This window comes from Squalius cephalus, assembly GCF_949319135.1.
Source record: "Squalius cephalus genome assembly, chromosome: 22".
Lineage (NCBI taxonomy): Eukaryota > Metazoa > Chordata > Actinopteri > Cypriniformes > Leuciscidae > Squalius > Squalius cephalus.
The window spans coordinates 10040705-10053427 of NC_137143.1; the positions used below are offsets into that span (position 1 = coordinate 10040705).

Sequence of the window (12723 nt, forward strand, 5' to 3'; positions counted from 1 at the left end):
ATTAAAGGGACACTATGCAAGTCTGAGTGTTTTTTCTCTACGAGCTCCCCCTAGTGTCTGGTAGTATAATGCTTTCAAACACTCTGTCGTAAAAACGAACTGTTGTCCCTCCCCCCTTGCCACGAGCAACCCAGCTGAGGAACCGGCTATTTCAAAACCAGTTATGTCTACCGAGGCAAGTAAAGCAATACTTTCTTTCCAACTGATGGCGATTTTTTTATTTATTGTGTTGTCATGCATACTAGTATTTTTACCGGGAACGAACGATATGAACGAGGCGAACTACTGCTTTCGTGTTTGTTTGTTTGTTTGTTTGTTTTTGGGAGAATGGGCATGAGCATAAACAAAATATATATATCGGAGGCTAATATTTGTCTAAAGTTATATTAGCAAGGTCTATAAGTTCATCTGGTAGAATGATGGTTTACCTTTGCTTGTCTAAGAAAACATCAGAACGTTTTTTCTAACTCGATCATGATATGTGCAACATTTTGCGCGTCTGATATTGCCTACTATCAGACGCGTTGACTTAGTGACATAAAATAAAAGTGTAAGTTACACAAATAAAACCGACAGAGGAACGGCCAAACAACTAACGTTACAGAAATCAAACGTGTTTGCTATGACAATGCTAACATCAAAGTTATAGTATCTAGCGTACTAGTAAGCCCCTAACAGACAGCGATCATAATAAAAACCTTTACAGACAATAGCAAACATCCTGAGGTCACAATTACTTGAAATTTAAATATTAAACACAGTTTATTCCAAAGATACTTAACTTACAAGTGCAACAGCAGGATCAGCATCCGTTTTGCAGGCTTCTGTTTCTCTCAGTTCTCACCATTCTGAAAAAGCCGGTCCGATATATTTACTCGAGTCTGACTTCTTGCTCGGTCAGTCTCCCGTTTCCTCTTTCGTTGGTCCTCCGACAAAGATTTCCTAGCTTTCTGCTTCTTTTTTACAGGCTCAGCCTCAGCCATAACTCAATCTATCGTTGCCCTTTGCTTATAGCTAGCCCGCCGGTGCTTGAATAGGGGCGTGTACGTGTGCAGTGCCGTCAAGCAATTCGTTACATCGCGAGACCTGATATCACGCGATACTTCCTGACACCGACCCGCGTCCCAAAGTTGCAAGTGAGTTTTTTCCGCTCTCGGGCACCAGGGGGGTGCGAAACCACCACCATTCAACCCGAAATAAGTAATATAACCATTCCACTAAATCCGAAGCTGTTCAGTTAAGGTTAAAAAGTTACCTAGAGCACCTTTAAAAAAATATATATATAAAAAAAACAGACATTCTCTGGTGCTACACATGTCAGCCAATCGACATTTACTTTTACTCAGTTGAGTTTTCTCTGCTTCTCACCACATTTGTTCGATTATTTAATTGGTATAAATCGTAGTGATGGTGAAATGAAGCTTTGTGAAGCACCGGGGCTTTCCAACCTCGACTGTATCGTAAAATGGTTCATTACTCGAAGCTTTTCAACACGTTGCACACTAACGACATCTTGTGGTCAAAAGGTGGAACAGCTGCCTTTCTGTCCCAGAAGACCAATCCATTTTTTTTTTCATTTAATAAATCACTTTGTGCTCTGTAAACCACAAAGCAATAAAATTAATCCTCATAATTCATGTGTAAGTGTTAATGTAGTTGAACAAACAACTCTATGAAAAAAATGTATAAATGAGACAAATGAACTTGAACAGAAACAATTCGTATGAATCTGCTTTGATCAACAAATGCAGCCTTATTCACATAAACTTTAGCCTCAGTCCTAATCGTATGAGTTAATTTTACAGTCTGTGGTTAATAGGCAAGGCGCATGTAGGCATATATAGTCAAAATAAAATAAAATGAATGTGGAATGGTGAAGTGCTTGTAAACTGGGGAGGTGACATTTTATTGTGTGGGTAATTTAAGAAATTAAAGATTTTTATTAAGGAACAGGACTTGTTCAACAGTGTGAGGGCTAAGTCTATTTCTTTTTGTATTTACTACTAACCGAAGAGCATTACACTCTAAACCTGGGGCCTGTTTCAGAAAGGAGGTTAAGTGAAAACTCTGAGTATGTTAACCCTGAAATGAGGGAAACTCTAGCTGTGTCCCTATGTGAAGGCTGCATCCTCCGAAGGCCGTATTTGAAGGCCGATTGGCCGCATTTGAAGGCCGATTGCGTCACAGCGGCGCGACGAAGGACGTCCCAATTCAAAGGCTGCATCCATAGACAGTATATGGGCTGCATCCTTGGAAGGTCGCATTTGAAGGCCGATTGCATCACCGCGGCGCGATGAAGGCTGTCCCAATTCAGTTCTGCATCCTCCGAAGGCCGTATTCGAAGGCCGGTTGCGTCATCGCGACGCGACGAAGGCTACCCTGATTCAAAAGCGATGCCAAATGCGCCCTTCGTTTCCTCGTGAAAGGAAGGATACATAAATGTGCTGCGTTCCAGTCCACTTTTAGACACGCACTTGCGAACTTCCCTAAGCACTTCCCCTCGGGGGAATCCCTGCCGCCATTTTGAAGTGCGTTCCACTTCGTGAAGTGGACGAGGGAAGTTTATATGGACAGACCCTCGTTCCCTCGATTTTGACCGAGGGAGCGAGTCCGCTTCAAATGTACACTTAAGGCACCTATATGTCCCACAATGCAATACGATTGTGACGTCACCGCATATCTCGTCTAATCACCACCACACAGACAAATCTATGATATATTAATTGGTCTGAATTGGAACGTCCTAAGCCCTTGATCACTTGGAATCAGCTGTGGGGTTGATTTATTATTTACATTTTTTTTCCCTTTAAGAATTTGTTTAAAAAGACAGATATTACCATCAGAATCTGTTGGGGCCAACAAAAAAACCCTCTGTAATGTGGGCTCTGTAATGTAAACCTCTTACATTTTATGAAGGCCCTTGGATCTTCGGATGTGACTGGCTCTGCTGCACTCAGAGCCGCCTTAACCTAATGTTAGTCCCCGGGGCTGAGAGGTTTTGTAGGCCCCCTATCCCCTCGATTTATAGAGTCTCATTTTTAAAAAGTGTAATATCTAGGTAATCTATATCACAAAAGTTTCTTTTGTGACCTACAACAGTGAGTTTTCCCTCTTTGAACCAGAAAACACCATAATATTGTTATTAACATATAAAATATAATAAAATATATAATAAAATGATGCATGGAAAAGAAACTGTCGACAGTCTCATTGAGTTTAATTCATACATTTATAGTTTGAGTGTTGTAGTTTTAAGATGCAAGTTTAGCACTGCTGCAGTTCATTTTACAGTTTCCCCTGCATTATCTTGACTATTAGGGACAAGAAAATTGATTATTTGTCAAATTCAGATTACGTTTTAGTAATTTATGGTAGTATGAGTGAGTTGAATTTGTAGATTGATCGATCATTAATCTAGTAAATTATTTAATCCACTGAACACTGTGTGGTAATATAAAAACAGCATACTGTTTCTTTTGAGCCTAATTCCTAGTCAAATTAAAACAATATAGTTGTATCACTTGTGATGGTGTTTTGTATAGATGTGGCCAGACGAGCAGTCTACCAATAACATTAGAGCGACAGCACTACCAACACCCACAAGCGACTTCACAGTACAGAGTCTAGCGACATACAGGGACAAAAGCTGACAAGTTACAAAACAATATGACCTTTTCAGCTCATCATGAACCTGAACATGGGAGGCCCATGGGCTTCAGCTCAGGTAAGCCCGTGCATTAATGCGGCCGTGGCTGCACTGCTAGACACTGGATGCTATTTAGTTATTTAATATGTCAAATGTTTGTAGCCTACACCCATGATATGCTCAAGCCTTACGCCCGTTTCACACATACTCCGTATGCAGTGCGTATGCAGTGAGTGTTGCAGTGCGTATGCGGTGCAGGAGCAGCACGAGCAATAGTGCTTTCACATATGATGCGTTTGCAGTGCATAGGCTCTGATCTGCGGCTGTACAAAATACATACTCACTATTTGTATTTCAAATCCATAAGTTATTAGCAACTTTTTATTTAAAAAAAGTTTTTTGTCACCATTGCGATTCTCTTTGTACACATATACACTCTTTAATAGACGTATTCACGTTTAAATACATTTAAACAACGTATTATTCAATGCATTACTTCTATATAATTATATATTAAGTTGCTCAAGCAAGTGGTAAAATATTTAACCATGTACTTATATTAAAATCGCATAGCCTACATTTTCAATTACAACTAATAAAATTGACAAAAACAGTAGACTCATACTCTTTCTTTTGCATAATTTAAATCTTTTTACAATAAATCTTGCATGTCACAAAGAACTGGTTTTTCCACCTCCACGAATGAGACGAGTGTTGTTCATTATGTTCATCCTTCGGATGAGACGTTAAACCGAGGTCCTGACTCTCTGTGGTCATTAAAAATCCCAGGATGTCTTTCGAAAGAGTAGGGGTGTAACCCCAGCATCCTGGCCAAATTTGCCCCTTGGCCTCTGTCTATCATGGCCTCCTAATCATCCCCATATACTGATTGGCTCTATCACTCAGTCTCCTCTCCACCAGTAAGCTGGTGTGTGGTGGGCGTTCTGGCGCAATATGGCTGCCGTCGCATCATCCAGGTGGATGCTGCACATTGGTGGTGGTTGAGGAGATTCCCCCCTTCTATGTAAAGCGCTTTGAGTGCCAAGAAAAGCACTATATAAATGTAATGAATCAATCATTCATTATGTTGCCTTGTTGAAATGTATTTTCCCTTGATTTACCCCGGTCTTATCGTCTCAGCATTGCGATTCTCTTTGTACACATATATACTCTTTAATAGACGTATGCACGTTTAAACACAATTTAAACAACGTATACAGGCCTATTATTCATTGCATTACTTCTACTTATATTAAGTTCCTCAAGCAGTGGTCAAATATTTAACCATGTACTTATATAGAAATCGCAGACATTTTAAATTAAAACTTAAAATTGACAAAAACAGCCGACTCTCATGCCTTTTCTTTTACATTTATTAATACAATAAATCTTGCATGTCACAAAGAACTTGTTTTTCCACCTCCACGAAACGAGTGTCGTTCATTATGTTGCCTTGTTGAGGTAAATTGTAGTTTTCCTTGCTTTACCCGGTCTTAAAGTGAAAATAGTATTTAATTAAATACATTTATGGTGAGATTACTACATTTAATTTAATTAATCGCATTTATGGTGAAATTATTACATTTTTAGGTCATTTTGTGTTCATTTTTTTTGACCATGAAACATGTGCTGTCACTTTAATTCAGCGCGTGCAGCACAGCAGAAACCCAGCAAACATTGGTCCGACGGCAACGTTGTGTCCCTGGCCAAAAATAGTCGCGGTATGATGGCATAAATCGGTAAAAATATGAAACACAGAACATTTACTAAAAATGCATTCAGATACATTTGTACATGTCTACAGTTCTCTGGGGTTGCATGTATAATTGTTATTTTGACTTTTAGCTACGTGTAGTTCAATATGTAGTGTATCGGGTGAGAGGACGTCACCTGGCAACGTCTTTTACACGTGCATTTATAGTCCATCATGACCCTCTATGAAATCCTTGTGAAATATGCAAAAGCTGTGCTTAATCCTTGCATGGTTAATATTGCAATAATTAATATAATTGCCCAAGTAGTTTTTAAGAGGTTGTGAAGACGTCCACTGACGTCCTTTACACGTCTAGTCAAGGCTGTGAATACACGTCCACTGACGTCTTTTACACGTCTAGTCAAGCAAGACAGAAAAAAACCGCGATAGGTTAGATTATCTCGCGAGATGTTAACGCGTTCTCCCCATAGACTCTGGAACATTGAAGTTTGAACAACCACGAGGAGAGGAGGAATTGAGGCGCGTGTTTATCCATCCATATTATTAGAAATCTACTGTTGGGTACGTACATTTTGTATTATTAGATTCACGTGCTAGAGTTTTACTTGTTTGACATTAATGAACCGAAAGAAATGATGCCCACATTGTCAACTGAAATTGGCTAACTGAGTTTGGCTAAAATTAGCTAGTAGGCTAAAAGTTACTTTGAACTTATACAACGGTATACCATAGTATAAAGTATGTTTAATGATACAGTCAAAGTTACTGTAACTTATTAATGTAGCCTTTTGAGAGTTTCTTTCAGAAAGTAAATTATCTGAAATAGAATGAAATGTTTAGCTGGATTTGAACATGTATGTTTTCAGTAACTGCTTTAAAAATATTTTGTAATTTTAGAATTGCTAAACATGTCTATTCAGGGGACATCCCAGCCCACCTGTCTTTATCAGAAATGTCCTGTTCACTTTCTCACTGTTACACACAAGGGTCTTTCTCAAGGACACCACAGTGGTATTGAAGAGGCAGGGGACAAATGCTGTTCCCCCCATTTAAAGCAGAACATCTTTTATACAATAAAATAAAATGTAATGCATGTTGATTACCTTTTTCTAATGTTTCATTCATGATTCATTCATCTAGTTCCATGTTTTTTTAATTTAGCTGTAGACCATAACAAAATTTTGAAAATAAGTGCATGTCATTTACCTCAAATTTTTAATTTTATTTATTTTAAAAATAAATATATTCTCTTCCCTTAGATGCTGTGAAGAGGTGGAGCCCACATGCTACAGACACTGAAACTCATGCAGCAATGGCAGAACACCTGAAACACGCTCCAGGAAGAGCTGGGGGTGGTGGATACAAAAAATGAGCCAAACAATGTGTTTAAGGGATAGTTCACCCAAAAATGAAAATTGTCATCATTTACTCAACATCATGTTTCAAACCTGTATACCTTTCTATGCTAAACACAAAGATGTTTTGAAGAATGTTTGTAACCAAGCAGATGTCGCTTCCCATTAACTACCATAATCATTTTTTTCTCCAATAATGGTAGTCAATGGTTGCTCTTCAAAATATCTTCTTTTGTGTTCAGCAGAAGAAAGAAACTCATACAGGTTTGGAATTACATAAACCTGTAAATTACATAATTACATTACGTAAATTACATAATTTTCATTTTTTGGGTGAACTATCCCTTTATATAATAATTCAGTATTTTGTTATTGGTATTTTAGTTTGGTTAACAAATTTAATTTGGTTAACAAATGTCCACAAATAATGTGTTATTGTTTTTGATGTACACGTGATTAAAACGTTTTATTGACGTTCAGGTCTGACTGGACCAATTTTGGACCTTTTTAGAACCTTTGTCAAGATGTGTAAACCTCAAGACTTGATTGCCTTTCACGATGCTACACAATAGGTGTGTGATTATTTTATATGCAGGCTTATATATAAACTAAAATTATGCAGCAACACATTTAAACACACAGATGACGACGCATTTAGACGTCCAGGGACGCGCAGAAGAGACGTGGAATTCACGGCCAGATGACGTCAAAGACGTCGGTTCAACTTCCATTTTGGAACTATTTTTCAACCATGACGGGACGTCTCGGACGGACGTCTTTTCAACGGTCATTAAACGTCCAAATGTTTGCTGGGAATAGACTCGGTGCGGAAACGATCTCTGCACTGCTGTATACGCACCACAACTGGAACGGATCGCCGGACTGCAACCGCGTGCAGTGTGAAAGCTCTACCCTGTTAACATAGGTACGGAAAAAAATACGCACCGCATACGCACTGCAAACGGAGTATGTGTGAAACCGGCGTTACTTGATTGAATTATGTTTTTATATTTAATTTTCAGCTGCTGACATGTTCTTTTAATAGGCCTACCTGCAGGATTGCACCTACATGAAAATTAAAATTAGGTTGAATAACACTGTTCTTCCAGTTTCACCTCTGATATTATAACAGTTGGGCAAGTTGTATTACTAACTACAAACGACATCTTCAACAGTGTAATTAGATTAATGTAATAATATCAGTCGACTCAGAGTTGATTGAACTAACTCATTTCAGCTGTTTTGTAACCGAAAACTCATGCAGAGTTTCCCATCTCAGGGTAAGTCAACTCAGAGTTGGTTGAACCTCCTATTTGAAACAGGCCCCTGCTCAAGGGGTTCACGCTATTTTTGAATCTCATTCTCTGATCTGAATACGAAGCAGTCACGTGACTGTGTGTGGAAACCATAGACTGTGGTGGAAACCAAGCGTGCCGCACAAGCCCTGAAAAGTGAAGCCAAAACGTCTCGATCGCCCCCCAGTGACTGGTCCTAGTATAGGTCATAAGCCCCGCCTCCCCGTGTTATTCAACGGGACGCGAGACCAACTAAACAATTAAATTACACTTCAAATATCTTTTTTCTAAAGGTGGTTTCTTTAATTTGCTGTCGTTTTTATCACGCTGATGCAAGTTCAAGTGTCTCCCATACAGAAATGTAATATATGTCAATATATGTAAATTACATATATAATGTTAGTGCCCATGTATGTCTGCTGCATATATGAGAATATATGCAAAATTCATATATGTAAAACACATATACATATATGAAACATATATTTCAAAATATATCAAAAATGGCCGTTTTCTTGTAAGTGCCATATATTTTCCCGTATATGCACATAAATGTGAAATATATGTAAGACGCATATATGTATACACGCATATATGGCGCATATATGTATACACGCATATATGGCGCATATATGTATACACGCATATATGGCGCATATATGTATACACGCATATATGGCGCATATATGTATACACGCATATATGGCGCATATATGTATACACGCATATATGACGCATATATGTATACACGCATATATGACGCATATATGTATACACGCATATATGACGCATATATGTATACACGCATATATGACGCATATATTTATACATGCATATATGTACTTATTTCTATAGTACATACTTTCACATGTATTAGGGATACAAACCTTATATCTGAATGCCTTGAAATTAAATGCCTATAGTTGGAGATTGTCTATTGTGTGAATACCAAATATAGTATTTTAATACAATAATGCAGTGTTTTCTTTGTCATTTTTGACAAATACATCCACAAAGTACCATAACCATATGCCACAGCTTTAAAAATGCATCAGTATCACATGCATGTACACTGTAAAACTTTTCACTGTAAATTTACAGTTAAATACTGGCAGCTGGGTTGCTATCCACATACTGTATTTTTACAACACTACTACAGTAAACAGCATTTACAGTACTCCACTGTAATTACCAAATACAGCATATACCACATTTTACATTAAACTTGTCGACAGCAATAAATTGTATTTTTACAGGGAATACTGCTTTTATTATTACATAATTAAAATATTATACTTTAAGGTTTCATAAGAGTAGTCACACTAGGAAAAAGAAAACATTTTCTGGGTTTTACAACATTTATTTAGTTAAATTGCCTTCTGTGAACATGTTGGCTGAATTACTTTTTAAACATAAAATGCAATTTTAACACTTAAACAGGTAACAGTTAGCACTTAATTAAAGGAATAGTTCACCCAAAAATTTAAATTAGCACATGATTTACTCACCCTCAAGTCATCCTAGGTGTATATGACATTATTCTTTCAGACGAATACAATCAGAGTTCTATTAAAAAATGTCCTGGCTCTTCCAAGCTTTATAACGACCATAGTCCATAAAAGTGCAAACGAAATCCCATTCAAAGTCTGCAAGGTTTCGCAGAAGTGAGGACACCTGTAGGCTTACAGTGGTGTTCTTGTTTTGCACAACTTGGCCAGTTTTCTTTGAAGTTACTTGTCCTTTCTTTGTTTTTGATCCACGTTCAGGATTGATGTCAAGAAAGCGTCTAAAAGGCAGAAAAAAACAACAATTAAATATTATTAACTGAGTGTATATATTTTGACAAAGAGAGACAGCACAAAAGCGGTCTAAAACTGAACAACATGAAAAAAATAAAATAAATGCAATGTTGGATGTTGTGAAAAAAAAATGCAATGTTGGATGTTGTGATCAATAACTGATATTTTTTCTGCCCTGGTAAAATACATCAACTCAATGTGTCTGTTTACATGCACACTGTCAACTAACTAAATTTTTGGAAGTGGGGTTGCCAGATTTAAAGTTTTATTCTACAACTTTTGTCTACTCATCACCCAGCTCATTAACAATATCATGCCCTCATCCGGTGCCATCAGAGTATCAGTGGAAAGGCAGTCTTTAGACTCTCCGTTTATATAGAGCACACACTGCCAGAATCCAGCCCAAACCTTTGTGACAGAAATAATTTAACTTAATTGCAAGCCTTGCAAGATTATTGCATATATGACAACATGATTTACCAGACTAAATGCATGTTTGCACCCAAAAATTTTAATTCTGTCATTATTACTCACCCTCAAGACTTTTGTTCATCTTCGGGACACAAATGAAGATATTTTTGATGAAATCTGATAGTTTTGTCCTTCCATTGATATCAATATCATTGCAACTGTCAAAGCCCAGAAAAGTGGTAAAAACATTGGTAAATATATAGCTACAGTGGTTCAACCTAAATATTATGAAGCAGGGTTTCTGCACATTTTTTAAAGTCAAATTTAAGGCTTTTTAAGACCCGAAGAAATCAAAATTAATACCATGCATTAGGGGTGAGCAATATTGACAAAATATGTCTCGATCGATATTTTCAAAGTTTTCTTGATAATAATTAGATAACATTTTACGGATTGTGTTTCTGTGCTTGGTGCCATGGCTTGTTTAGGCCTGTTGACAGCTGACTGACAAAGATATTCATATTCTATGCAGTGGTCAGTTTACAGCAGTGACAGAAATTAACATTTTTTATTAAGGGGTAATATATTTGCCACCTTAAATTGATTTCAAGGGGCATTTTCACCTATATACGGACATTTGTAGATGTTTCAACAAGATATCTTTCACATCTACTGCAGTCAGATTCACCCGTGTTCACTCTGAAGGAATCACTCACATGGCTGGGCACTTGTATGACACATCAAGGATGTTAAGAGGCTAAAAGCAGGTTTAAAAATTGAAGTCAACAGGGTGCAAATTTTAAAAAGAGGATAACACGGTGTAGGCAACACCGATTTTTGTCGTTGTTCTCTGTATTGACAGCACTCCAAATTTACAAAAAAATTAGCTCAATGTTAAAATTGACCGGAGTTCTCCTTTAAGGTTGCACTAGTTACATGGATTATTTAAACAATGTTTTTACTAGCTTTCTGGGCCTTAAAAGTTGCAAAGACGTTGCTGTCTATGGGTGGTTCAGAAACCTCTCAGATTTCATCAAAAATATCTTAATTTGTGTTCTGAAGATGAACGAAGGTCTTACAGGTTTGGAACGACATGAGGGCGAGTAATTAATGACAGAATTTTCACTAATCCTTCAACTGAAAACAACTTGCACCGATATATCTTAAAATATATGACTGCCACTGTTTTATCTCAAGATGCACACCAGTAATGTTTTTTTTTTTTTTAATGATACATTATTATAAAAGCTGCTTAAATACCCTAATTTTATTAAGGCCTAGACCTGGCTTAAGCTAAGCCCTGTATGGAAACCAGGGCCATATTGTTCATACCAGTAGTCAACATAATAAATACTGTCAAGTCAAGGTTAGTGACACAATTCAGTCTAATATATATATATATATATATATATATATATATATATATATATATATATATATATATATGAATGGCAAATATGCCAATGACTAACCTCTGACCAAACTCAAGGTGCTGCCTCTTCCTGGTACTGCAAGCTGAAGTTATAGGAGGAGGCAAACAGCGCTGCCAGGCCAGTGATGAAGAGGCTGTGATCCTTCACACACACCTTGACCTTCCAAACTTAATATCCAGCACTGGTTGCTTAGAGATTGACCTGTAATGGAATAAAAAAGAAAATAAAAAAAAAGAATAAATAAATAATATTAATAATTAAAATAACTACTGTGGGTTCCACTGTGGTTCGATGTAGTTGTCTATTCATAGTTCTATGAATTAAATTTTTCAACTAAAAATTAAAATTGGTTAGAATGCTAAAATGCACTGGCATATAATTTTGTTTGTTTTAAGCATAAACTCACTTAATTTTGACTTATTCTTTCAGAAAATAAGACAATTTTTACGTGTCTAATAAATGCTTCTTCATGTAAGAATTGTAGATATCTGGACTGGAAACAAAATAAAAACACTAATTAAGAAAAACATATTTTGCAGTAGGGTGAGTAAATGATGGCTTTTCATTTTAGGTTTCATCTACCCCTTTAATGTTTACATACCAGGAAATAAGTCGTGGACTTTCTGGCAAATGTAGATTGCTGGACATCAGCGATGCAAATTTCTGAAACAATTTTTAAAAAGGACAGCACAACCTTGATCAACAGAACCCAAAACATAAAACATATTACAAATTAATGAGATTTGCTGAATAATCTCTACTTATCTGCTTGAAGGATAACACCGTCTAACTTCTTTGAATTAGGGAGTAGTTGTAGGACCATGGGATGGCAATCAGGAACAGGCCTACTACATTTGAAAACAGCATTAGGAACATGGATTTTCATGTGCTAGCAAAATTCTGACAACGATTCAAAAGCACGATCACAGAACTGACAGAATTTGACAGCATTTTTTTTTTTTTTACAACATAGACTATAACTGTAACACTACTTAAAAGCACTTACATTAACAATGGCCATCAGATTACAAAGCCTAAAACGAAAAAAATATCAAATGCACGTCATGCAA

The 12723-nt window shown here is 36.9% G+C and overlaps 1 long non-coding RNA gene across 1 annotated transcript; it reads right to left on the reverse strand.

Annotated features, from left to right (window-relative positions):
- Window positions 1–9524: 9524 nt before the first annotated feature.
- LOC307150465 lies at window positions 9525–12423 on the reverse strand. The gene is made up of 3 exons (XR_013819730.1): window positions 12255–12423; window positions 10344–10438; window positions 9525–9796 (listed from the first exon to the last, which is right to left on the reverse strand). It is a non-coding gene; the product is annotated as an uncharacterized lncRNA (long non-coding RNA).
- Window positions 12424–12723: the final 300 nt, after the last annotated feature.